The 27595-nt window shown below is 41.7% G+C and overlaps 1 long non-coding RNA gene across 3 annotated transcripts in view; it reads right to left on the reverse strand.

Annotated features, from left to right (window-relative positions):
• The window catches only part of LOC135187922 (uncharacterized), a 246559-nt gene that overhangs the window by 13539 nt on the left and 205425 nt on the right, over positions 1-27595 (reverse strand). For 2 of the 3 annotated variants that reach the window (XR_010307496.1, XR_010307497.1), the window contains 2 exons: positions 21076-21186; positions 15529-15649 (listed from right to left, as the gene is read on the reverse strand). This is a non-coding gene — a long non-coding RNA (uncharacterized LOC135187922). The remainder of the gene's footprint in view (positions 1-15528; positions 15650-21075; positions 21187-27595) is intronic. The other variant, XR_010307498.1, reaches the window with a different exon arrangement.

Below are 27595 nucleotides of genomic sequence, written 5' to 3' on the forward strand. Positions count from 1 at the left end.
GATTCAGGAGTTATGGTGAGAATATTTCACTGCTTAATCCAAGAAGTTCCTGCCAAGCTGTCTTTCTCATTTATAATGGCCTTTGTTAATCTTTCAAGCAATTAATCTTCTCCACAAAATGCATGCTTTCATTTTTTACTCCTCACTAGATGTAATCACATTGCCATCAGGAAACAGTAACTTCTTAAATTAAAAGCATGCATGGAAAGAAGGGATAACCCACACCATATATTCTGGTGGAGTTTGGAAACCCTAAAACGTCTAATAAAACTCAGTCATTTCTTGTTCTTGACCACTCATGGATAGCTCCTATAATCTATTCAGTCTGCTGGTTACCACATTCATTATAACTTACTTTCTGTGCCCTCACTCCTTAATTCACAAAGTGATATTTGCATTTTGGCACAGCTTCACAGACAACCTTAGGAGCTGTGGTTAAGTGCACTTCTGTTTTTTTGCTCCTGGAAGCTCATTAACCATATCTTTCAGCTGATCCCCTAAGCAGTCCTGCAGTAAAAGGTACCTCAGGACAGAATGTGAACTGTTCGCCCTGCTGGGGGAGTCAGCAGCAAGCGCTACAGATGGTCTGGTGCCTTTCTTGCTGAACTGATCTTGTCTTCTATGCAGCTACTCTGGTACACCTATCCAGCCTGGTAGCAAGTGATTGGTGAGAGTAGGACATCACAGAATCACAGAATGTCAGGGGCTGGAAGGGACTTCAAAAGCTCATCCAGTCCAACCCCCCTGTAGAGCAGGATCACCTATACCAGATCACTCAGGAACGGGTCCAGGCAGGTCTTGAATATCTCCAGAGAAGATTGCACAACCCCCCTGGGCAGCCTGTTTCAGCATTCTGTCACCCTCACATCTGAAGAGAGAAATTCCTCCTCATGTTTACATGGAAGACTCTATGCTTCAACTTCCATCCAGTGTCCCTCGTCCTATCATTGGCCATCACTGAGCAGATCCTGGCTCCATCCTCCTGGCACTCACCCTTCACATATTGATGAGGTCACTTCTCAGCCTCCTCTTCTCCAAGCTAAAGAGCCTCAGCTCCCTCAGTCTCTCCTTGTAAGAGAGGTCTTTCATTCCCTTAATCATCTCCTTGGCTTTGTGTTAGACTCTCTCAAGTAGTTCTATGTCCCTCTTGAACTGAGAGAGGCCCAGAACTGGACACAGTACTCCAGATGTGGCTTCACCAGGGCAGGAGAATCTCTCTTGAACTACTAGCCACAGCTGTTCTAACACACTCCCGAATGGCATTGGCCTTCCTGGCCACAGGAGCCCACTGATGGCTCATGGTCAATCTCCTGTCCACTAGGACCCCAGACTACATTATGTCAGGAAAATAAATGAGCCTTCAGGTTTTCAGGTAAGATTGTCCCTGAGGGTTTTCAAGGCTGGGCTGGAGACCTTGAGCAGCCAGGTCTAGTTGAGAGGCTTCTCTGCCCATGGCAGGGAGGTTAGAGTAGATGATCTCTAAAATCTCTTCCAGCCTAGATTTCCACATGTACTTCCTAGTAAAGAATATATCAGAACCACTCTCTGTGCATACTCAATTAGGTATACTATGAACACACTGTCAAATTATGCCTTCCCTCCTCCTCCTCCACTCACTTCATTTAATTATGCCAAGTCTGCAGCTGGCCTTTTGTAATTGTTTCCTGACAAGAGTTTTAGAAGACTAAACTATGAAGCAATATTTATAGTGATCACTGCAAGTGCTGATTCAAAATTACAGTGTTGAGTTGAAAGCTAGAGGCCTCTGGCTGAGTAATCAAATCTCTTTGTTCCAGATGTAACTGTTTGAGTCTGACTCACTTTGGTCTATTTAAAGACTAACTGAAGACTTGCAATATTGAGGGCTCACTTCAATAAACTGGTATCACACTTTTTATTATGGAAACAGAGAATGATATTACACTTCATTTGCAATTTGTAGTGCTAGGAAAGCAGTTTGTTGGATAAGAGTTATCTGTAATTTCTCTACTTGAATTCTTGCAATGTTTTTCTTCTAGTAAAAATGTGTCTTTCTATTATTTTATTCCCTCTTTGCACCTTTAAAGATAGATAGATGGATAGATAGACAGATATATAGAAAGATAGGTTGATAGATAGATTGACTGATAGATAGAAAGATAGACAGATAGGTTGATAGATGATAGATACCTGGATAGATAGACAGACTGATAGCTGGATAGACAGATTGATAGGTAGATACATAGGTTGATAGATAGATGGACAGACAGAAAGATAGGTTGATAGACTGACTGATAGATAGACTGATTGACAGATAGACAGACAGGTTGGTTGATTGATAGATCGTAGATTGATAGACATAGATACAGAGATACGTAGGTTGATAGAAGGATAGACTGATAGATAGATAGATTGATAGAAAGATAGGTTGATAAACTGACTGATAGATAGATTGGTAGATTAATTGATAGACAAGTTGGTTGATTGATAGGTAGATTGATAGACAGATAGATACATAGGTTGATGGATAGAAGGATAGACTGATAGATTGATGGATAGACGGATTGATAGATAGAAAGATAGGCTGATAGATAGATTGACTGATAGATAGATAGGTAGATTGATAGATAGACAGACACATTGGTTGCTTGATAGATACTTACATAGGTTGATAGATACATAGATGACTGATTGATAGGTAGGTAAATAGATACATAGGCTGATAGATAAGCCAGCCATTACCCCTCCCCCAAGTATGATAAAGGACCAAGTACAAGCAATGATGAATCTTAAAAGCTCCTTTATGCTGCTGGTGACCCATACTGTCATCCAATTAGTTAAGCTTAAACCAGAGTAAAAAGGATGAAAGAAGTAGGTCAGGCTAACCAAACAATAAGAAAACCATCAGGAAATGCACTTAGCCCACCACCTGTTTCCTTGGTCAGTCAACTCTATTAATCAAAATATTAAAACTAGCACAAGAGCAGAGCATTAAATACAGTCTCTTGAAATCTCCCTCTTTAAGCCAGAACCCTAAAATCTGGACATTCATTCTTGTCCTTGATCCAGAGCAGCAAAGAGCCTGTTTTCTAAAAAGCCATTAATGGCATGCAAGGCTTTTTCTTTCAAACCTCCAGCCAGTGTCAGTGAACCAATCTTGTTAGACATCATCCATTAGCAGAGTGTCTGCTGTGGACTAAACCAACCATGTACTGATATATCTAGAGCAGTATCAGATTGCTTTAATGTAAAATAAAAGGAAACTGGAAAAAGGAATTAAGAAGAATTAAGAACATCCACTAGTGTGAGAAGTGCTCTCAAGTAATTCAGTATAAAGGCATCCATAACAGGGCAGCTATGTCCTCCTGGATTTGAAGAGCTCTGTAGCAGGAAGGGTTCAGGAAAGGGTTTTTAAGCAGTCATGTAGTGAGTGATTGTTGGTGAGGCTAAGTAACTGTATTTTATTTACCTTCAAAGATGCTGCAATCTGCTCCTGAATTGTGGAAAGCTAGAGTAAAAATAGAAGAACAAAGTCTTCTGATGTTATAAAGCCTAGCAATGGTATGGAGTTTTACCATTTCAAACTAAACTACTTATCAACATTAAGAGGCAGATTAAATCTGTGATATAAATGTATCTTGGAAAATGCAGTTTTGGTCTCCATCTCAAATAGACTCACAGAAGTCAATGACATTTGTCAAAGGCATGAAATGGATTAGAATGAGAAATGATCAGGCATATTAGAGGTCTTCAGCATGGAAAACAAAAGGAACAAAAAAGAAGAAAACCAAAACCTTACCATTTTTGTCCCTGTCCTCCTATATCTGTCCCTAGAATCTATCTTTTGGCCACTGGCCACGATGGGCATCAGACTACTTGGATCTTTCTATGTTATATTTTGTTCATTCTTAAAGTGGAGCAAGCATAACTCCACTTTGTGCTTCTCCTGCCTCCCCTGGTACCCACTCTGCTTCTCAGGCAGGTGCTTCAGCTTGCATTAGCTCTTTTGCTGAGACATCTGCAATCTAGGCTAGTAAGTTTAAAGACAGGTCTTGCAGCGCAGTTGTTCCACACAGAGCTGGATAGACACAGTGGAAATGAATAGTTTTTAGTACTGAAAATCCTAACTTAGTTTGAAAAGTAAGCATATGGGACAATAGCTTCCCTGATCAGCATGTGACATTGTGAGTGTTCTGTCATAGGGCAATCAAGACAACCCACTGTAGTATTGCATAGGAGGGCCACAAAAACGATCAGGGGTTTGGAGCACCTCTGCTACAAGGACAAGATGACAGAGCTGGATTTGTCCAGTCTGGAGAAAAGAAGGCTATGTCAAGACCTAGTATCAGCCTTCCAGTACCTGAAGGGAGCCTACAAGAAGGAGTGGGGAGAGACTGTTCACAAAGGCCTGCAGTGATAGGTTGAGGGGCAATGGCTTCAAACTAGAGAAGAGCAGATTTAGACTGGATGTCAGGAACAAGTTCCTTACCATGAGGGTAGTGGGACACTGGAACAGGTTGCCCAGGAAGGTAGTTGAGACCCCATGGCTAGAGGTGTTCAAGGTGAGTTTCAACAGGGTTCTAGGCAACCTGACCTAGTAGAGGATGCCCCTGCTTGCTGTAGAGGAAGTTGGACTAGTGGACATTTGGAGGTCACTTCCAGCCCAGACCATTCTGTGATTCTATGATTTGTACACTCAGTTTTTTGAGACAGGGATCTTTTCTGCAGTGCTTCTTACTGGTTGCCTCTCAAAACAATCCAGAACACATTAACAACAGTCTCTCCATGAGTTGTAAATACATGAAAAGTACCCAGCTAGATACAATTCCCTTACCACATTTCTCTCATGCACAGTGTTGCCCCATGGCACCAGTGCCCAGTGCCATCCATTGGGACTGAAGGGTAGACAAGACCATAGTATTCTGGAAAGTGTTGACATCCAGGTTGGATGAGGTCTTGGGCAACTTGGTCCAGTGAATGCTGACCCTGCCCATGGGGAGTTGGAACTGGATAATCTGTAAGGTCCATGATCTTTAAAGTCCCTTCTAGCCCAAACCACTCTATGAATCTATGAACTCATCCTGTGCAAATGAGTACAAAAGCTAAATTAAATAAATTTCAAAAAGAAAATCTTATTTTTAACAGACCTTAGGGAATTGTCTCTACAGCAAAACGCAAGCAAAATCTACAGCAGAGACTAAGCTGTAACAGCAAAAATTCCTCAACAATTCCTGCTCTCCCCACCCCAATCACACAGATTGCAACCATTTTAGGAAAGCTGTGAAAAGAATTAAATTGCTTGGGCGGTCCCTGTGTTCTAAATGTGGGAATAAAAAAAATCTCTGTTTTGCTGGTGAGCTACACCAAAGCGCTTTGAAACTGTTAACTCTCATCAGCTTTCAGCATGACAAAAGCTTTAAAGGCACAGCAAGCATTTGAACACCCTCTCAAATATCCTCCTCCTCTTCCAGAGGGCAAGAGCGGAATGAGAGAGGGTTTGGATTTTTTGCTGGTGGATGGTGCAACTGTGACAGTTGGAGTGGCATGAGGGCCAGCAGTGCTTCTAAGCTGTGTAATTGCTTACACCCCGAGGAGCATTTACCTGCTTTCCAGCTGCTGGCTCTTTTTCTGCAGCAGATGAAATAGCCCTTTCTGTCATTAGGCCCTATTATGCCCTAATAACTAAATGAGTCAAACCGCACATTTGATTCTACAAAGAGAGAGTAATGAGTTCAAAGAAATCAGCAGGAAAGGTATAGCAATACCAAGATGTGACATAAACCTTCAGGCTACTGGCCAATTATCTAAGGCCTGATCCTGAGGGTGCTGAGTTCTGTGGCTCTTCCTTCTGGCTAAACACCCTCAGCTGGGGGCCTCTTGTTCAATGTCATTAAGGATCAAGCTACTACTTTCAGAAAATGCCCTGGATCTGGAAGGCCACTGATTTCCAAGGTGTGAGTGCTAAGGGAGTTTTACAGCATTTCTTGATCTGACACTTCCTTAGGAGTAGCCAGGAATCTTAAAATATCTCCTTGAGGAGAATTTAATTTGTTTCTCCTTAAATTGTCTGTTAACTTCTTAGTCTCCCCTCAGCCACTGCACTTCTGTTTGTGCTGTTTGCAGTGGCGATGCTTTGAGTTGTGCTTTCTGCAACTTCCTGCCCTCACCCTCTCTCTCCTTTCAGCCTAGAGAAGACAAGACACTGGGGGGAATCACATAGTTGCCTTCCACTACCTGAAGGGATCCTAGAGGAGGGCTGGAGAGGGAACTTTTCGTAAGGGTGTCTAGCAATAGGACAAGGGAGAATGGTTTTAAAACGAAGGACAGTAAGTTTAGAATGGATTGTAGGAAGAAATTCTACATTACAAGAGAGGTGATACTCTGAGATAGGTTGTCCAGGGAGGTTGTGGATGCTTTCTCCTTGGGGGTGTTCAAGGCCAGGTTGAATAAGGCCTTGAGCCACTGAATCTAGTTGAGGAGCATCCCTGCCCATGCTGGGGAAGTTGGATTAGATGATGTCTAAGGTCCATTCCAGACTAAGCCATTCTATGATTCAGCATTTCAAAGGATACAGACTTTGCTATGGTAAAAAAGAAGATTCTTAACATGGGCTTTCTCCTCCAAAGCTTTGGTTAGGATCAAGCTCATGGCTGTAGGAGGATAAGAAAGTGACACAGAGTATCTACACAGGTTTGTACACAAGAGAGGGCTCTCTGTGGAAGTTTCCCAAAGATACGCACACATAGAGTGCAGAATGAACAAATAAAGCTCACCCATCTGAGATCTCACACATGGAGTATTACATTCCAGAATCACAACTCCTGTTTCCCTTGGCCCCATCAGCAAACCAGTCCCTGGAGCTTTCTCCTTCTCTATCGCTCCACATACTATGCCTATCTGGTCAAGGTGGTGGATGTCTGTCTGGAGTGACTGGAGGAGAAGCTTCGATGGAGCCCTGGTGCTGTAGTGCACAGTTTCTTGATACAGCATAGCACTTCAGCCTCTCCCTTTCAGTTACACACTTTGATATGCTGTTACTTGAGGTAGAAACTTCAAAGATCTGCTGTCAGCAGCATTGTCCTCCAGAGAATATTTGGTATCTCCTGCTGGTACTGTGCTGACACTCCCCATGCAGCTTGACACACTGCAGAAGGCAGTCATGGACATCAGATAGTTCACACGTACTCACAGGGAAATGATGCTGGAGGGCTACTAAAAATATTCTTAACACTTAATTCAGTGCAGCCTTTAAGCTCTTCTGGAGACCTGAGCATCTGAGGGTGAAATGACCACAAATAAGATCTGGCAGACCATAAACTTTTCTAAGTGGAGGAACACAGCCCAGGGTTCCACCAAGCAGCCACATAGGTGTTCTCTCTGCACATGGCAGGATGATTGCTGCACTGGAGTTTTCCCCTTTCTATACATGAGTATTGTTTCTTTTGAATTGGGAGGCTAAAAATTGCTGATCTTTTATTATGTAGCACAGCCAAATTTAGCTACTAAAGGTGGTTGAGCTATTTGCAGTCTCCCAGTGCAACTGCTCAACTACAATAAGCCTATGGGGGTTGCTTTTTCTTTCATTTTGGCTTGTTTACTTCCCTCTCCTTAGACACAAAGACAACTCAGTGCATAACAGAAAATTAACCATACATCAATTCTGTATTTTAGTGTAGAATTCATCATTTTAGGTGATCAAAACCCCTGACATTCCTTCTCAATAGCAATCCTAAACTGTACTGCAGCACAAAGTGTTAGTTAGCATGTTCCCTAGGTGCATGTGAAAATAAGGAAACTAGTTGCTGGGGGGGTTGGTGGTGGTGGTTTTGTGTTTGTTTGTTTTTTGTGTTGTTTTTGTTGCTGTTGTTGTTAGTGGGGTTTGGTTGGTTGGGTTTTTCCTCCTCTTTTAAAGATCCAATCATTAATTATTTTTCAAATTAGTTGTCAGTGGCCTGTACATGTAGTGTGTTGGTTCAGCAAAACACTTGTTTGAATAATAAACACTTGCAGAAGTAGAACTAATGAGCTCCTAATGTGAAAGGATTCCTTCAGGAAGCAGGAGTTCATTGAGAAAAGCAAGGGAAGTATACGAAAGCCATGTGTTTTCCTTAAGTTTCCCCTAGTTTTTATAATCCAGCCACATCTCCTCTATCCATTTGCACTCTGTCAATGACATTGGTGAGGGGACAGAGTGTCTGCTCAGCAAGTTTGCTGATGATACCAAACTGATGACACCAAATTCCAGCCCTATACCTACACCGATTACAGAGAGTGAAGTCTTACAAACTATGTCTTTAAGGTATTATGGCTATTTGCCATGGAGATTACCATAAAATAATTTGGGTTAGAGGGGACCTTTAAAGGTCATCCAGTCCAACCCCCTTCCCCAGCTAGATCACAGTGCTCAGAGCCCCATCCAACCTGATCTGGAATGCTCCCAGGGATGGGGCTTCTACCACCCCTTGAGGCTAGATGGGCACCTCCATCACTGCAATACAATTCTTCTTTATGTCTAATCTAAATCTACACTCTTTCAGACTAAAACCACTAATCCTTGCTCTATCACACATTAAGTGAATAGTTTTGCAGAAGATGCACTTACAAATTATTCTCTTTGCTAAAATAAATACATTTGGAAAAAAAGGAATTTCAAACATATGTACCCTAAAATCCATCTGGCAGGTGTGACAATACCAAATTAATACTACCTACTTTTTTAGCTCACATAAAGAATATATAAATAAATAATATCACCTACTTTTTGAGCTCACAATGCCTCCAATGTGTCTAAACCTCTGATGCTCCACAGAAACCTAATAGCAGCCTTCCAGTACCTGAAAGGCGCCCACAAGAAGGATGGAGAGACTGTTTACAAAGGCTGCAGTGATAAGATGGGGGGAAATGGCTTCAAATTAGACAAGGGTAGATTTAGATTGGATGGTAGGAACACATTCTTTGCTACAAGGGCAGTGAAACACTGGGGCAGGTTGCCCAGGAAGGTGGTTGAAAGCTCATCCCTGGAGAATGTTCAAAGTGAGGCTTCACAGGGCTCTGGGCTCTTATTGGCTGGGCTTGGTGATCCTGAGGGTCTTTTCCAACCTGAATGTTTCTGATTCTGTGTTCATATTAGAGTCACCAGCAAGAGATCATGTGAATTTTCTTCTTTGCTATTTAGACATGGGCTAGGGTCATTATTTAATGTTCCTTATATAACGAGGCATTAGATGCAGATCACTCATTTGTACAAAGTGAAAAGAAATGAAAAAGGATAGAGGGGAAAACCACAGGACAGAGCCTTTTCTAAAATGACAAAAATGAAAATTTAGTGGTTTAGAGGTTCACTGACTCAGTGCAATTCTAACAATATTATTATGTTATTAGTGTTGTTATTTAATTTCAGGATTTAGTGCATAACTCTCATAAACTCATGTAAGTGATACGTCACAAGCCATAAGCCAGCCTACAGTGTTCCCATAAGTGCACACAAAAGATCAGTCTCCTAGGAATGGCTCATGTTAGGCATGCACACAGACACTCAGTCAATTATGATACAAATATGGTTGGAAGGCTGAAGAAACATCTCTGAGAGTACCTGACTTCTGACTTTTGGTCATTTGCCACACATCCCTCTGGATGCAGACAGTGCTTATGTGCTCTTCAGTTAGGGGGAAATGCCTTTCCATGCTTCCACAGCTATTGTACAGGGCAAGGCTGTAGTGGTCCCTATTGCTTCTTAATTACCCGTTACAGTCAACAAAACAGAATGAGGACATGGACTGTCAAGGTCCCTGGAAGTCTCTATAGGGAGTCATAACAGAGAAAGGAATGAAGGGAAATGTGTAATACCATTTCTATAATCTTATACAATTCACTATCCCCAGTCCTTCTTCTGTTAAACAACATATGTTTGCTTTACCATCTAGAGAAGAGCAACTATAAATACGAGGAAAATCTGCTCAGATCCATTAAGTCTGAACACACATCCCTAGGGAGTTATTGATTATCTCTTAGCCTATTTTTCAAAGATGATCATCAAATTTGTTGCCTGGGAAATCCATCCCACTTAACACGTTGGCCTGATTCAGGCTTTTTGAGTACCCTAAAATAATTCAATTAAAACCAGTTAACATAAATAGGCTTTTAAGGGAGAGAGAAAAAAAAGCATGAGAGATTATGTGGTCCAAAATCTAATCCTATTACTTAAGTTTCCTCATAGGAAAGATTTATTCCTACAGCCTTAGCAAAATTCTATCGATAAAACACTTTATTTGCAAAAAAAAAGACATAAAAATAAATTGCTTTTCAGGCCCACCTAGGATTAAAGCCTGAGGAATCAATATTCTATTGTTTTATGTGAGTTGTAGCCCAATACCCATTTTTCTTTTATGATACTGAAGTGCATTTCGAAAGCTTTTTGAACTATTAACCCTGAGAAACAGACTTCTGACTTCTGTTGCTGTCCAAGGAACCTGATTTCCCCCCAATTTAATATATTGATTTATAAGGCACCACAACACAGAAAGGCCTATTGAAGTAAAACTAACACAATAAAATTTGTCAACATTCAGCCTAGACCAACTTATTAAAAGAAAATAACTTTTAGGATGTTTGTCTTTGATGGAGTTTTATGATCTGGCTTGAGAGCAGCCCTGAAGAGAGGGACTTATAGGTGCTGGTGGATGAGAAACTCAATATGAGCCAGCAGTGTGCTCTTGCAGCCCAGAAAGCCAATCAGAGCCTGGGCTGCATCAAGATCCTCCCCCTCTACTCTGCACTGGTGAGACCACACCCAGAGTACTGCATCCAGTTCTGGAGCCACTATTACAAGAGGGCTATGGACGTGCTGGAAGGTGTCCAGAGAAGGGTCACGAGGATGATCAGAGGGCTACAGATCCAGGCTTTGCTCTGAGTCCTACATGGAGTTTGTCTGAATTTGTTTCCACCTACAGAGTAGGCCCCCTGAGGTGTTTTCAGGTGTGCTAGAGGGGTTTCCACTTCCTTGGAGACCCATGCAGATTATACACTTTCAATCCTTAATTTTGTGTAATTAATGAATATGAATTTAACTTAGACAAAGCAACATGTGAGCATCATCTCCAGTTGCAAGACAATCCCAGACCTCTCAGCTGAAAGCTCTATATTACAACCTAGCATACGCCAGATCCACTCCGATCAGCTAGAAAATCAAGCCTCACTTTGTTTCTTCCACTTGTTGATCATAAATTCACTGCTGCTGCTGATTTTCTTGTTTAAAAAGAGCTTCATCCCACTGTTTTAATCAACACAAACTAGAACAAACAGAAAATCAGGGAATATGAAGTTTTAAGGGCATCTTAAGAGAGCCAAACTCAAGCTCTGAATGATGAGAACTTATGTCAGTTTTAACATGCTAAAGGTATAGGTGTATCTTGGTTTTTAAAAATCTCTAAGCAACTGAAATCAGAGGTTTTTATCAGTAATGGTAAGTAATACTACCACTTGAATATTTGATTTGTTTAGTTCTGCCCCACAAAAAGTAGCTCAGTAGACAGCTGCTATATTTCATTGATTTTCTTATCCTCCTAACATAGAATCATAGAATCAACCAGGTTTGAAGAAAGACCTCCAAGCTCATCCAGTTCAACCTAGCATCCAGCCCTAGCCAGTCAACCAGACCATGGCACTAAGTGCTTCATGCAATCTTTCCTCAAACACTTCCAGGGACGGTGACTCCACCAGCTCCCTGGGCAGCCCATTCCAATGCCAATCACTCTCTCTGCCAACAACTTCCTCCTAACATCCAGCCTAGACTTCCCCTGGCACAACTTGAGTCTGTGTCCCCTTGTTCTATTGCTGGTTGTCTGGGAGAAGAGACCAACTCCACCTGGCTGCAGCCTCCCTTTAGGTAGTTGTAGACAGCAATGAGCTCTGCCCTGAGCCTCCTCTGCTGCAGGCTGCACACGCCCAGCTCCCTCAGCCTCTCCTCACAGGGCTGTGCTCCAGGCCTCTCACCAGCTTCATTGCCTTTCTCTGCACACATTCCAGTATCTCAACATCTCTCTTGAGTTGAGGAGCTCAGAACTGGACACAGCACTCAAGGTGTGTCCTGACCAGTGTTGAGTACAGGTGCAGAATAACCTCCCTTGTCCTGCTGGCCACATTATGTGCTCCTTATTATTAAGCTTCAGCAAAACTGTGTGACTTGATAGTAATTCGTACTTGTGGGTAAATACAAAAGCAGCTAGATAACTGATCCTGTGTGTGCATAAGCCTCAAAAATCTAACATTTGATGACTAGTGGCAGTGTTAGACTTAGAAAGTTGTTGAGAAGGATAGTAGTGCGATTCTAAATGCTACCTCCACCATTCAGAGTGCTGAGACACCAGATTTCACTTAGGTGAAATAAATGGAAAGAGTGAGAAGATTCAAATCATTCAAATATGCAAAAAGGTTAAGAAACAGTTAAAATACCCTAAATTGCTGGGCCCAGTTGGCTGACAGGTGTAACTTAATGGACACCAGGAAAAATTGCAATACTGTTGAAAACTTCTTAGACCCTCCATACATAATGTGATAGAGAACTACAGCTTTCCACATGGCTTCTAAAAGAAAAACTGAATTATCACTGGATTAGCACTGGATGAATTTCCCCATTCTTCTATTCTGCAGGAATTCAAGCAGCCTGGGTACCTCAGAGGTATCACTGAGGTGCCACTTACTCTTGATTAATCAGTGAGGCCTTACTTTTTTTCTGTCTTCTGTAACAGTAGTCTGTGTGTTCTCCTCCTTACTTCAGTATTTGACATTTACTTTTTAAAATGTCAAAATGCACTCTTTACAGTTAAGAATCTTTGGCCCAGTCTCACATTAAAAGGTCAGTGTCTAATCTCCCAGTCAGAGACACCAGAGCTGTAACTGTGGGATTTGTTGCCTCTTTGCTGGATTAGCCTAAGTGGAAACAGCCTGTGGCAGGATGGCATGGACAGAGTCTGAGGAGAAATCCACTGGGGGAGAAACTAGTCCTTGCAAAGCAACACTGGAGCAGCCCACACGAGGAAAGCAAGAGAGTAGGGAAAAGACACTTTTTTTTCCATTTCACTGAGCATCTTGCAGTGCTCACATGGCCTGGTGGTGTGCAAAGATGCCCAGCCACTGCAAAAAGAAGCAATGTGAGTGAATGCTTCACTCCACCTATCCAGAGGAAGGGCCACTTTGAATGTTTCTGCGTGGAGCATTATGGCACTAGACACACCAGCTAGGCAGATACAGTGTTGTACCCACAATTCAAAAGTCAGGCTGCATCCTGATATGGCATTACATTTTGACTATAGAAGAAAGTCTGTCTGTCATAATACATCTATTACACAGTGTAAAACAAAAGGCCAGGGGAAAAAAATGGATCTTCCAGGCCCTCTCAATGCCAAGAGCTCCCTTAGCAGCCAGCGTCCCTGCATTGCATTGGTCTGTCTCTACAAGCTTTCCCTCTGGACAATGTCCAAGCACAGCTGGCACTGAATAAGCTAAAGGCAGTTCCCAGGAGTCAGCACAGAAAAGGAAAGACCAAATTTGGGCTCCTTTCTCTCTGTGTCATCCTCCAGCAACATTGCAGCAGGATTTAATATCTTAAACACGCCCATATGCCTGCATGCCACATCTCACAGCATGCAACACTCATTTTGAGTTGCACACTATCCACACATTATTTCATGCTATTGACACTTCAGAACCATCCCCTCCTCCACACAATTGCACACACAATTATAATTCTGTCCTGGCCTATAGAAGCTTGGAAGAAACATAGAGCTAAGTGCTCTGCATATTAGAGAATTATCATAGAATCACTCAGGTTGGAAGAGACCTCCAAGATTATCCAGTCCAACCTAGCACCCATCTCTGTCCTAATCACCCAGCCCTGTCCAATCAACTAGACCATGGCACTAAGTGCCTCATCCAGGCTTTTCTTAAACACCTCCAGGGATGGTGACTCCACCACCTGCCTGGGCAGCCCATTCCAATGGCAAATCACTCTCCCTGTGAAGAACTTTCTCTGTTTTATTAGAAGTACATAAATAGTGCCAGCTACCAGTGTTTGGTAGTTGTTTGCTTTTTCACTAGATACCATTCTAAGTACAAGAGTGTAAAGTGTGTAGGTCAGCTAGGCTATGATTTCTCTACATGCACATTTGGGAGGTCAAACAGGGATTTAGAAAAAAGGAATTTACCAAAAGGCTTTGGAAACATTGTTAAGAATAACTGAAAAAAAAATTCCCACTATTTAAAAAACAGTCCTCCCCCTCCCCTCTTTGATATTCTGCTGGCATATGTCTAACATCACTATGAGAAAGAAAATGATCTCTGAGTATCTTTGAAACCCATTTTTAACTTGAAGCACAACATGGAAAGCATGGTATTCAGGAATTCTTTGCTTTGAAGGGATAGCACAGATGTAGGACTATGTGCAGCTGTGTATGCTCCTTATGTTAAGGAACTTAAAATAGTTCAGCAAACTTTTGCTTCAGAATATGTGCTGTGGCATGCACCAGATCAGGGCCTCACATAGGGCTGAGGAAAACAGAGTGAATCTGAAGTCAAATGCGTGTATCAGTAAGCATCCCAGAACTCACATATATCACAACATACGGGTTTCAGCCAACAGCATGACAGCAGTGACAGCACATCACAATACCTTTCCTGTAAAGCTGTAGCCAGCAACAATAAAAATGCCAGATATTAGGTACCGTTCTGTAAAGGATTGTAGCTCATCAGCTACTAGACAAAAATCTCTGATGGCGTGATGCTTAGCATGAATTCTGACAGATTAGAATCATAGAATCAGTCAGGGTTGGAAGGGACCACAAGGATCATCTAATTCCAACCCCCTCTCCCATAGGCAGGGACTCCCTACCCTAGATCAGACTGGCCAGAGCCCCGTCTTAAACACCTCCAGGGATGGGGCCTCAACCACCTTCCTGGGCAACCCATTTCAGACTCTTACCACTCTCATGGTCAAGAATTTCCTCCTCACATCCAGTCTGAACCTACCCATCTCCAGCTTTGCTCCATAGCTTGTCATCACTGGTTTTAACTATGAAAGGCATATAATGAGTGAATGAGGGCACCAGCTGTGTATGCAAGCTGAGAGAACATCCCTTTTTGTGGCAGTGTTTTGGAAATCCTACCAGTCTCCACAGGAGTTCCTTTACAATTTTTGTCAAGGAGAAATTTCAGGGTACAGCTAGAGAATGAGACCATGACTCTAAATGATCAGTTTAATTGTCAGATCACTGACAGAAATGACAAGCATAAACCTCAGCTTCCCATAGACCAGCAGAGTGCATTCTATTTCAGACTTTTCTATAATGCTGTTCTCTCTCTAACTCCTGTTTGTCGTCATTATATTTTCTGTAAGTAATGTCAGGAGACATTTCCTTCAGTAGACCAGATCCTAGCAACTGAGCTATGCAGTCACTTTCCTGATTTTTCCTGTCAAAACCAATCTAAGGCTAAGCACACCACAAACCAGGACTACCTAAAAGCTCACGCATATTTGTAGAGTAGAAGCACACTCACCCACACACTCTTGTTTTTCATCTTCAGTGCCCAAGGCTGAGCTTGTCACTTTCAGCAGGCTTCACTCCAGACCTTTGTCCTTCTGCTGACACTCAGGCCTTGAGTTCACAAATTCTGCATTCTGAACCAGACATTGTAAGAGAGCTTTACATAAGTTGCGTGTCAAGGCAGTAACATGCAACTCATTCGGCATATACTAGAAAGACATCCAAATGACTCAATGGATAAAGGACTAAAAGTCTGTCATCCTGTGGTGGTTTGGGTGTTACCCACCCCCACACACTTTGGAGATCACCCAGACTAGACTCAGCCAGCTCTGGAAATTTGAATGAAGCTTATATTTACAGCTTAGCTCAGTATACAAGCAGATCTTTACAGTATATACAGTTATATACAGAAATAGACAAGGTAAAAGGTACTACAGAAACACAACAGCCCTCCCAGAAACCTGAGTCCCCAGGAGGGGCTCCCAACTGTCCTTCCACCTTCTCCCACCCCTCTCAACCTCACCCCAGTCCCAAGGAAGAATGGAGTTTCAGCCAGAGGGTTAGGAAGCAAAGTGGATTAATCAGAGACTGCAGAGAGGCTAGAGGAGGAAATGCAGCTCAGAGCTCCCAAGCAGAAGTGCCTTATCTGTGTTTGGATTCTTGTTCTTATACCTCTCAGCAGGCCTATGAGTGAAGTAGACATCACTCTTGTTTTCTCTTTCACAGCCTAATCCTTCTCAGCAAAACATTCTAGCTAGACTCAAACTAGCACACATCCATCCCCCCTTACAGTTGTTTACAGACTCAGTTAAACCACTGATAAACTCGGAAGTATTTTGTAACCAGTATCACACAGTACCAAATTTCTGACAGCCTAAACCCAAAGTGAAATAAAAACACCCCTTTCAGAAAACCAGACTGTCAAACTGCAGAGGGACAAATAAATAATAACAAAAAATCATAAGCCAGTACCAAATTTTCCATGTATTTAATGCACCAAACTACAAAATAAGTCAATTGCAACTATTTGTCTGTTTGCTTTTATCTCAGCAATCCATACCCAAAGCAAGCTGTGAATGGCTCCATACTTCACAAATACAACCCATTTATACATAGCAATACTACCTGGCTCTATCACAAGGTTGGCTGAGCAGCCCATTTCATCAGCCAAGGTGACCTTGCCAGCAGCCTGTCTACAGAGACAGGTGCTAGCTACTTGCTCCCAAGGCCTGCCTGTACCTTCCACATTTTTTTGGCTGGAAGCATTTTGGACATAATAAACACTTCTGTCTCTCTCAAGGTTTGCTATAAATAAGGTTATATTAAAAGCTCTCAGCTACTTTCACACAGCTCATGTTTTTTAACAACCTCCCCAGCATTCAGTCAATGAATGAAATTGGAATCTCTCAAAGTGCTCACCTAGAGGCTGATCAGAGTGAGTGTGCACATCTAACCTATGCTTTCTCATATATAACTCACTGAATCACATCATCTGGAGGAGTGAGACGCACTTGCAGCCACCCTGACCTTAGCACAAGATTAGCTACAACAGTGTGACTAGAGGTCTGTCGGAAGTAATTTGTCTTATTTTGACCTGTCACGAGCCCACTTAGTAGGAAGCTAAATAGTCCACAGAGCTCAGCACACTTTCAGACAATTCAGCTGTTTGTGGTGGCGGCAATGTATGCTTTGTCTGAGACAGTGCCTTCTAGGCACTCCACTTGCTCACCCTTTGGTATGCTTTGATCTTCCCTTTGGTGTGTTTTTATACCTGTCCTGTTCCCCCAAGGCTTGAAGGAGCAAGATCCTCATTTCTAAAATGAAAATGGCCAATGTTCTTTTTAATTACTTTTGTCTGAGATCTAACAGATGGACACACAAAAACCATGTAAAACTTTAACTGGAAGACCTTGGGAAGTGAGTGAAGTACTCTCTGATAATCCATTTCCACAGGCTTCATAAAGAAACAGATGGTATCAATCCAGACAAATAGAATTAATAATGTAAGAGCCAGAAATGGCATCATATCTTTCTATTACACAAGCAAAGCACAGCTGAAAATTTACCATCATTAAGTAAAGAAATGTTTCTTTGCAATCAGTTACTGTGTTTTCACTCTGACAGACTGGGTGGGCATGAACCTATCTACAATGAAAGAATCCTCTTTTCATCCTTCTTAACCAAGAGTAGTGCTGCCATACAGTGTCTGTCCAAGGCTGTTGTAAACCAACAGTATCCATTTAGCCTTAAAAAAACTCCAGGGAATATAGTGACCACCATTCCTTTTTTCTTATCCAAACTTTTCCCTTAGCAACTGAAACAGCAACAAAAGGAGTAATTCTGTGGGTGTCCCATTGCTGCCCTCTGTGTGAAGGACATCAGTGAAGAACCCAGTGCAACTTCTATAGCAAACCCCTAGAGCAACCCAGTTAATTCATGCAGCATTTTCTTATGCTGTTTTTAAAATCCTGGCCACCAGAATCTGGGAAAAAAAGATGCAGCTTTCTTCTAGGTAAAACTTGCATAACATCCCTGAGCTCTAACCTCAGGAAACAATGACAAGACTAACATTTGTCAAACAGAAGCTAGGTCTGCACTGGTAAATTGAATATGAGCAGGGCATGTGCTCAGAATGCTGAAAGGTCATTGCTCATATGATAACATTTTTGGAGCAGCCTTTGGCATGCTTGTGATTTATAACTATGTTTTTCCAAACAATTCCAGGATGGCATTTTTCAGGTGATGTTTCCAAGAAGCAGCAGAGATGACACCATGCCATGTTGGCATACTTCTCTGGCATAGTCCCTGGGCATTTTGCCAGTAGGGTCCTACCCTCACACTCTCTTGCCAGCTCCCCAGCAATGCAGAGGACATAGCATTGCAGTACTGAAAAAGGTCCCCTTTCTGAGATCTTTCATAGAACCACAGAATAGTTTAAATTAGAAGTGACCTCAAAGATCATCCAGCTCCAACCCTTCACCGTAGGCAGGGACACCTCCCACTAGAACAAGTCACTCAAGGCCCTCATCCAACCTGGCCTTGAACACCTTCAGAGAAGAAGCAGCCACAACTTTCCTGGGCAACCTGTGCCAGTGTCTCACCACCCTCACTGCAAGGAACTTCTTCCTAACATCTAGTTTCAATTTCCCCTTTGCCAGTTTAAACCCATTGCTCCTTAACCTGTCATTACACAACCTTGTCAGTAGTCCCTCCCCAGTCTTCCTGTAGGCCCCCTTAAGATACTGGAAGGCTACTATAAGGTCTCCTTGAAGCCTTCTCTTCTCCAGCCTGCAGAGCCCCAACTCTCACAGCCTGTCCTCATAGCAGAGCTGCTGCTGCCCTCTGAGCTTCATGGCCCTCCTCTGGACTCGACTGTAACAGTTCCATGTCCTTCTTGTGTTAGGGGCTCCAGAACTGTACACAGTACTCCAGGTGGTGTCTGATAAGAGCAGATACATGGTTCAAGACAATCTCACTCAGTGAGGACCAAGGTGCCTCACCCAGTAAAGAGGTATTATTACTATTGTGCAAAACAAGATGGGAGAAGGTTCTGACTCTGACTGAATCATCTGGAGGGGACTCTCCAGCACAGGAGTGGACTATCTGTGCTGAGCTTGTAGTTTCAGACTACCACACATCCACTGTCACTCACAGGAGTAAATTGAGAAGTTAAAGCTGCCTTACTCAGAGCACAAGACTGACAAAGTTATTAGTTCAGCAAGATTGAAGCAGGTATCCACCATACCCTCTCACTCTTTACAGCCCACTCAGAGGCACACTGAGCTCCTGCTCTAACTTGAAGCATTTTTAAATTGGAGCTCAGTACAGGAATGCCAAGATAAGCCCCTCTGCATAAGCATCTTAATAGACCTCCAGCATCTAGCCTGAGAGAAGAAACTGTTGCTCAGCAGTAATCTCATGAATGGAGAGAGAGAAATTAAGAAGGGAGAAAAAAGGAGAGAAGGAAAGAAGGGAGGGAAAGAAGGGAGAGAGAGCACAAGCACATTGTCTGAATTAAAGCAAGCAGCCATGAAGGAAGAATTGAGTGGAGGAGTCCCAGTGGAATAGAACTGGTGTAACCCCCTTGGGGTATCAGCTCTTTGCATCCACAATCCATGGTTACACATAAAAAAGTTCAGAGGGAACCTAGCTAAACAAACCCATTTTTTCTTTCTTTTCCACTCCATAGTTATTTTAGCCTGGTCTCGCTTCTGATCATCCTTTCATCACATCTTCTCTGCAGTAATGAATAGCAGCAAAGCAACCCAATTTTCTTGCACTGACTTTTCCAAGGGGGGCCAAATTCTTTGAGTGATGTGTTGTTGAGTGCAACAGCCATCTTTATTTGTGCTATACCACAGGGCAGATGGTCTTTCCCAAATCACCCCATATGTGTTGGACAAATCAGAGAGACATTCCTCACATGCCATGAAAAGGAAGGACTTAGCATATCGAGTACGCTGTCAAAGGGTTTACCCTGGACTCTTAAAGGTTCTCATCTGTTTTCTATAATCAGAAATTCATGCTGATACTCAGAATATTTGGGGGTTTATCTTGGATTAAAATTGTTATTCAAGTGCTGTCTTATCAGTAGCCCTATTTGCAGTGATCTGTACTTATCCAAGACAAAAGATAGATAGCAAACCAAAAAGAAAAGGAAGTCTAGAAAAATATTCATAACCAAATTTTTTCTATAGTCTTGCAGATGATAGAGATGGAATAGAAGGTTGATGAAATAACAGTTTATACCAATGAAGGATAAATCCCATTGAGATCACAAAAGTATAAATTTTGGGTAAACCACATCTAATGCTTACAACCAATCAAAAATCAATCAAGTGTTTTTACTCCTATAAAACAACACAGTTCTATTACCACACGCAGCAGTGCATAGCCTAGGAGGAACCAAGAACAACAACCATGTTACCAAAGGCAAGTGTGGAATGAGAGATGAAAATCTGGCCGTAGCTCTTGGCCCGTATGGAAGTTGAATGGCAGCATATTTGGCTGTGCTTTCTACACAGCATGCCAGATTTACCACTATAATATTGTTATGCAGCCCTTAGAATGGATCCAAAACTGACTTGATGAGAAAATAATTGTACAGATGAGCAACAGCTTGATATCATCTGACAGCATATGGCATCGCAATGTAATCATCTTCATAATTACCCTGCCACTGGACTTCACATCCTAAAATGAGTTTTACAGAAGTAGCAAAAACACATTAGTGGGAGCCAAACTGTTTATCTAAATACAAAAATGAAGTTGAAGACCAATCAGAAGGGTTTGCATAATATTCTTGGAGTCAGTGGTTTACTTGCTAAACAGTTTCTAAGTGAATCTCTTTTGAATGTTTTTCAACTTATATGAATAGAATTTTTAAGAAACTGCAATGAGCTAAAAGAAAAATTGATTTCCCAGTCTAAGTCAAAGAAAACCCTTTCTAGATCTGTTCTCTCCAGTTCCTCTCTTCTCTCTTACATATTATTTTTTATGGATAGTACTGCAATGTTTTTGTCGTTGATTTGACCTGACTCGGAAAAAATGAACTACAAACCTGGCTCAGGAGACATTAGTTGAACTGCTGGACTCTCTTTTTTGACAGCAGGGATTTACTGGTGTTCTGCTGGGAAACTTGTGGAGATCAAATTCCAAAGGCCTCATTTTACTGAAAAACACACAAAGTGAGCTTATGGAATCTTCTATGATCTGCAGTGCTAAATTTTGCACCCTGTGTCTACAAACCTCAACTAATAAAGAGAAAAAAAAGATTACCTTTTAAAATACATAAATTCAACATGAGTGTTGTTTAAACCATTTCAGACACATTCCAGGATCTCCAAAGTAAATTCTGCCTGTGTAGGTAGGATACAGTAGGCACTTATTTTCAAGCATGGTATGGCTCTTCAAGTCAAGACAGTCACAGAATTAATCAGGTTGGAAAAGACCTTGGAGATCATTGAGTGCAACCTATCACCTAACACCTTCTAATTGACTAAACCATGGCACTAAGTGCCTCATCCAGCCTCCTTTTCAACACCTCCAGGGCAGCCCATTCCAATGCCAATCACTCTTGCTGTGAAGAACTTCTTCCTAACATCCAGCCTGAACCTGCCCTGGCACAGCTTGAGGCTGTGTCCTCTTGTTCTGTCACTGGGTATCTGGCAGAAGAGACCAACCCCCACCTGGCTACAACCTTTCAGATAATTGTAGAGAGCAGTAAGGTCTCCCTTGAGCTCACTTCTGCAGGCTGCACCCCCCCAGCTCACTCAGCCTCTCCTCACAGGGCTGTGCTTCATCCCCCCCACCAGCCTTGCTGCCCTTCTCTGGACCAGTTCAAGCACTTCAATATCTTTCTTAATTTGAGGGGCCCAGAAAGGCCCAGAACTGTACACAGTAATCAAGGTGTGGCCTAACTCATGTTGATTCCCCCTAGCTGGAAGTATAATTTTGAAACACCTAGTTCCAACATCCAATGTGAAGCTGCTATAGAGTGCTGTTGATTTATACATGCTTTAAAAGCATTTCAGAGAAAAATCAGCTCCTTTTCTTGCCTTCCCAGCCTTTGCCTTTCTTCCTGTATGTGCTAGTTTGAAGCTAGCTAGAATTTTGTTGAGAAGAATTAGACTACAGGCTGTGAAAGGGAAACAGTGGTGATGTCTATTTCACTTATAGGCTTGCTGAGATATATAAGAACAAGAATGTAAACACAGATAACAAGAGTCTCTTTCTGGGCTGCACTTCTCTGTCTAACCTAACCTGCCATCTGTGTGACTAATCCATCTGCTTCCTAATCCCTCTGGCTGACCCTCCAATTTACCTTGGGCGTAAGGCAAAGATCTAGGCTAAGGTAGAGGGGTGGGAGGAAGGTGGAAGGGTGGTTGAGAGCCCCTCCTGGGGACTCAGGTTTCTGGGAAGGCTGCTGTGTTTCTGTATTCCCTTTTACCTTGTATATTTCTGTCTATAGCTGTATAGATTGTCAATATCTGCTTGTATATTGTGCTAAGACGTAAATACAAAGCTTCATTCAATTTCAATTACCAGAGCTGGCTGAGTCTAGTCTGGATGATTTTCTTAACTGGGGGAGGAGAGGGGGCAGGTAACACCCAAACCATCGCACTACACTTTTTTCACAGTACATGAAGACACTCATTATTTTCCTTCTTTTAGAGAGTTTGTAATCTTGATGAAATGCACAAATCCCTCAAGTTTTTACGCCCTTTACAAAAAATCATTATGATGCCAGAGAAGCAATTCTCACTTTAAATATTCAGATAATAATTAATGAACAGAAGCAACACCCCAGCCTAAGCCCAGACAATTTAGTGACTTCATCATTTCAGAAAATGACCCAGCATGATTTTTTTTTTCCTTACTGAATATCTGTAATATTCTTGCTCTACCTAAAATCAAAAGATAAAGACAGCAGGCAACTTCTACATGCATGTGTGCATATATATATATACATATATTCATATTTAAAAATACACAAGGCAAAAGCAAAGGGCTTTAATTTTAATGTCTGAGAGCACTAATTATTCTAGCATGCTGAATAATTTGAGTGGATTTGCTTTTTAGTTCTGCTCTGGGATATGGAGAGAGGTAAGGTATTAATATCTTATATAGTTCAACTCTAACACTGATTAAGGAGGACAATTCACCTATTCCCCCACATCATTTCCCCCCTGCACTTGAAAATGACCAAGTCTCTATCGATCCTTCACAGGCTGTAAACAGGGCCAGCCATTCAAGGGATGTTGACAGTGTGTAATTCATCCTCTTGTATTGCAAGAGGGACATTTCTTAATTTAGTGATTTTAAGACAGAAGAAATCAACTGAGCTGTAAATCCTGGAGGTTTCTGTTAATCATTGTCCTTGAAAGAATTCTCATTATAGCATGTCTGACAAAGGTGTCAGAGACTTCTAATAAATTCATACTTTGGGTATAAATCTAAGCATAGAGCCACAGGACAGCTTTCCCTACTCACTGGTGATAGACCTAGAATAAAACAGCAGGAAACACTGAGGAGAAGCAGAGATATTGTCATAATACAGTATCCTCAGCACTACAGATGCCTTTAATTTAAAGCACACTAGTTCTTTGGAACAACTTCAGCTGTCATCAGAAACAAGTCCAAAGGGATTGAAACGTGTACAGAAGACATTAAAGAATGACCTCATAATTTTGTCAAGCTCCTTGTTTAAAATAAACTGCAAATTTTGCTCAGCCTGCATTTTAGAAATCATCTGAGTGAAGAGTTTTGCATTTCACAGCAGACAGGTAATGAATTTGAAACTGCAGTGCATGGTTGAGCTCATTAATGGTCAGTCATCTTTTGCAAGTGGGACACTAGTGGGTAAGGTGATGAGAGTTTGCCTTTGCTGGATAGATACCCTTTTCAGTTTTTCACCACCCTCATGGTGAAGGCTTTGTTCCTAAAATCTAACCTAAATCTCCCCTTCTCTACTGCAGATGCAGTAATCCCACAGTGAAAGTAGTGCAGGCTTGGGCATTTCTAAGTTTTGATACATTGCAAATTACAATCAAAACAGAAAACCAAACAGCTTCGATCACTGTTACAAGACAAAAAGGACTCCAGATGGGTTTATTAAGGTATGAAAGACATTGCCCATGCATTCACATTCCTCCTTTTTTTTACAGTAAGGTTATTGGAAAGATATGTGAATGAGCACATGTCAAGAATCTGTTTTCTTGCTCTTCCAGAAGCTGAGGCTTCCTGTGTGATGAATTTGCTGTGAGGTCATTCGATGCAAACCTGTTCTAGCCATCAGATAGCAGTACTTGCAAACAAGGATTACTACAGCAAGATGCAGATGTTATTATCACTAATGCTATCTTTTAATAATGGTACCTAATGATTTGTGAGGATTTATGTCATCACACAGAAGAGCCAGACTTGATTCTGATCTCTCCTCTTACTTGAATCAGCCTGAAAGCAGCTGAAGTGTTTGGCTCAATTTGAAGCACGCAGCTAATTCAATTAAGTCAAGAGGTTAATTTGCATGCCTGCTATTGCAAATGTACTGTGGAATCATGAAACCTGGGAAAAGTATCAACAAAACCTGCATATATCCTAAGACACTCTTTTGTAAGGCTTTATGAAGACTTAAGGAGGCAATGCACAAAGCTTTTACGCTCTGAGATCTTCGTCCTCCCAATTTCCCATGAAATACTGAGGAAACAAGGTTAAGGTTTTGTTCCTCGCTTTATGGGACTGATCTGGTCTGTCTTACACAGTTTCTCTGGGACAAACACAAAAAGATGCAAGTACATGATCACTACAATGGAAGTTGCATCCTAGAATTCATTCCAATGTCATTTTCCAAGGGCTGTGTAAGAATGGACCAGATGATCAGTATATGCAGAAGACTAACTTGCATTTTCCTGAATTAACTGAAGATATTCTTGTACAGCATCTTCAACCCCTGACTGTTTCCTTTAATAGTCTCAAGCCTCAGTAGAACCAACTTGTTCAATCACAAAGTCCCAAAGCACTCAAACTACACACAGAGTGAATGCTTTGCAAAAATCATATAGAAGATGCTGCCATGGGCTTATGTCTGGCAACGGAGCCATCATAGTGATATTCTCTGGTAACCATATGAAGTAAAGGGCCCACTCCTGGGGATGGTCTGAACCTGACCCCAGGTGTAGTGGTTAGCCCACTCTCACTTCCTACCTAGACCCCCTATAAAAACAGGGGAACTTCCTTTTTCTCTTTCTCTTTGACTTGCCTCTCTGCCTGCCAGCAGCACCCTGGTTCCTGCTGCTCCTGGTTTTACCACATGGTCACCCTACTGCGTGGTGGGACAACCCCTTCCTGAATCTACCTAGATCCATTGCCCTCAATCTGGTTGTATATAAATTTTGAATCTTGCTTACCTTCCCTATACCTTTTTATAACTCTCTTTACCTTAAATACCTTTTCTTTATTGTTAAAGTTTTTTTTCTTTTAACTTCCAAATCAAAGCAAAACTCCTCTTTGGGTGTTTTACCCCCTTTTTTCCTCTCTACATCTAATCCTTTCCTTCCCAAAAGGGAGAGAGGGAAAGGCATCCTATTAGTGTATTGTTCTGTTAGGTATTTGGGCTCCAGGAAGCTAAATCAGACCCATACAAGTAGGAAAGGCAATAAAATCAGTTCTCATCTCTGACTGGACTATGGAATGGTGTTTCATTGTTAGCATGGAAGATTTTGAATTCATCTATGCTCATGCAGAGACGACATGGAAAAACTTTATTTTGACACATGTATAAAATGCCCAACCTTATGGACTCTTCAAAATGCCTTTTGCTTTCAGTGCTCCATAAATAACAACTGCAGAAGGAACGATAAGAGGTAGTTTACATTGTTATACTCTAAACGAAGTAGTAGGTTGAACAGCTATTTAATGCTGCAGTTGTTTTTCCTCTTCGGATACTCTATAACCTTTTTTTCCAAATGAGTTATTTAATTCAAGCTTAAATGTCTTTCAGAAAAAAAAAACCCAACCCAACAGATGAGACCCAAATGACCTCAAGACCAAGAGTTGGATTTTTTTGCATTCACAATTATTTTTTTCTCATATGTAATTAATGATTCTCCTTTTTGTTACAGCAACCCGTTGTGGATGACAAAGCATCTAGAGAATATGATTTCAACCACCTGGCTTTGCAAGGTTGATTCTTGGCAATGCCAGCAGTACGCCCAGATAATACAGACATGTCCACAGACTTTAGCAATGTGCTGACCGCTCCTTTTACTTTGGTTCATCAGAGAAGGAACAGAGAAAGGATCAGACTGTCTTGGAAATCCTCTGGTCCTGCCTCATACCAAAGCTATAAAAAGTGACGAGTCGTTCCTCAAGTTTTACCTTCCTCTCAATATTTTTTTGGGTGTCCTTTTTAACTCCAGATTTGTTACAGATTTGGCAGCCCCTGGGAACATGCAAGACAGTAATGACTCTGACAAGGCCTTTGAGAATTAAAAGCAATCTAAAGCTAAGGCTGGGAAAGTTGCACCACTACCCAACTACAGACTTTTTTTCAGGTAGCTTGAAATCTCAGCAGGTCATTGAACTATGTTTTATGTTTAGAGGATGTGGTGAAAAAAACAGATACAAGCATCTGTTTCTAACTTGCTAGTGGACTTGCTTGCATGCTCCCACTGCCATAAACTTCAGAAGTGCATTAGGTTCATGTTTCCCTGGATGCCAAACCACAATGCTACAAAGTAAACTGTGTGCCTTTCCCTTCAAACAGTTTTCATCAATATCTATTTAGTGGTCCATCTGTGATTATTTTTCCCCTTCAATCGTCATGGCAGCATCTGGCCCCATGTTATTTGCTCAAAAAATAGCAGCTGATGACTGGAAGAGAGCATAGTAACTGTACAATAAGGAAACAAAGTCACAGCCTGAGCTAGCTGAGGATGCCTCTGTTTACTGCAGAGGGGGTTGGACTAGATGACCTTCAGAGGTCTCTTCCAACCCAGACCATTCTATGATTCTGTGATCTAGTAAATGTGATTTAAGATATTCCCTCAGAAACCTCAGGAGAATCCAGTTCTCTGGGTAAAGCCTACACAGCCATAGATAGAACACTGGAGAGACAGCATAAAATCCTGTTTATGGCAAAGGGCTGGATAAAGTTTAAGCAATGTAAATGTTACAGTTTGTGCTTGATAACAAACTACAGAGATTCCTGGCATACTTGCAAGCTCTTCCAAGCCTTGTTCAAAACATGTGCTCTGCAAGGACCTTTTTGTGGTATTAACTCTCAAAATGCAGCCTCTCCTTTCCAGGGTATTCAAAAAATGTTGTAGTTGTTGACATTAGTAAAGTGAGCAGGAGTAGAAAATATGGAGACATAGGAGTCTAACTGTCATCAAAATTGTTATCTGCACTATGAGCATTTGGTGTCAGATCCACACAGGATCATCATGTATTTTTTCCCAACAGTTTACTGCACAGATGAGAATACAAATGACTTTTTTCAGCAGCTACTTGTAAGTCACATCATGACATTCCTGTTCGTTCTGAACAAGGACATTTTCAGAACTCTTTTTCTGTTTGTT

This window comes from Pogoniulus pusillus, chromosome 28 (assembly GCF_015220805.1).
Source record: "Pogoniulus pusillus isolate bPogPus1 chromosome 28, bPogPus1.pri, whole genome shotgun sequence".
NCBI lineage: Eukaryota > Metazoa > Chordata > Aves > Piciformes > Lybiidae > Pogoniulus > Pogoniulus pusillus.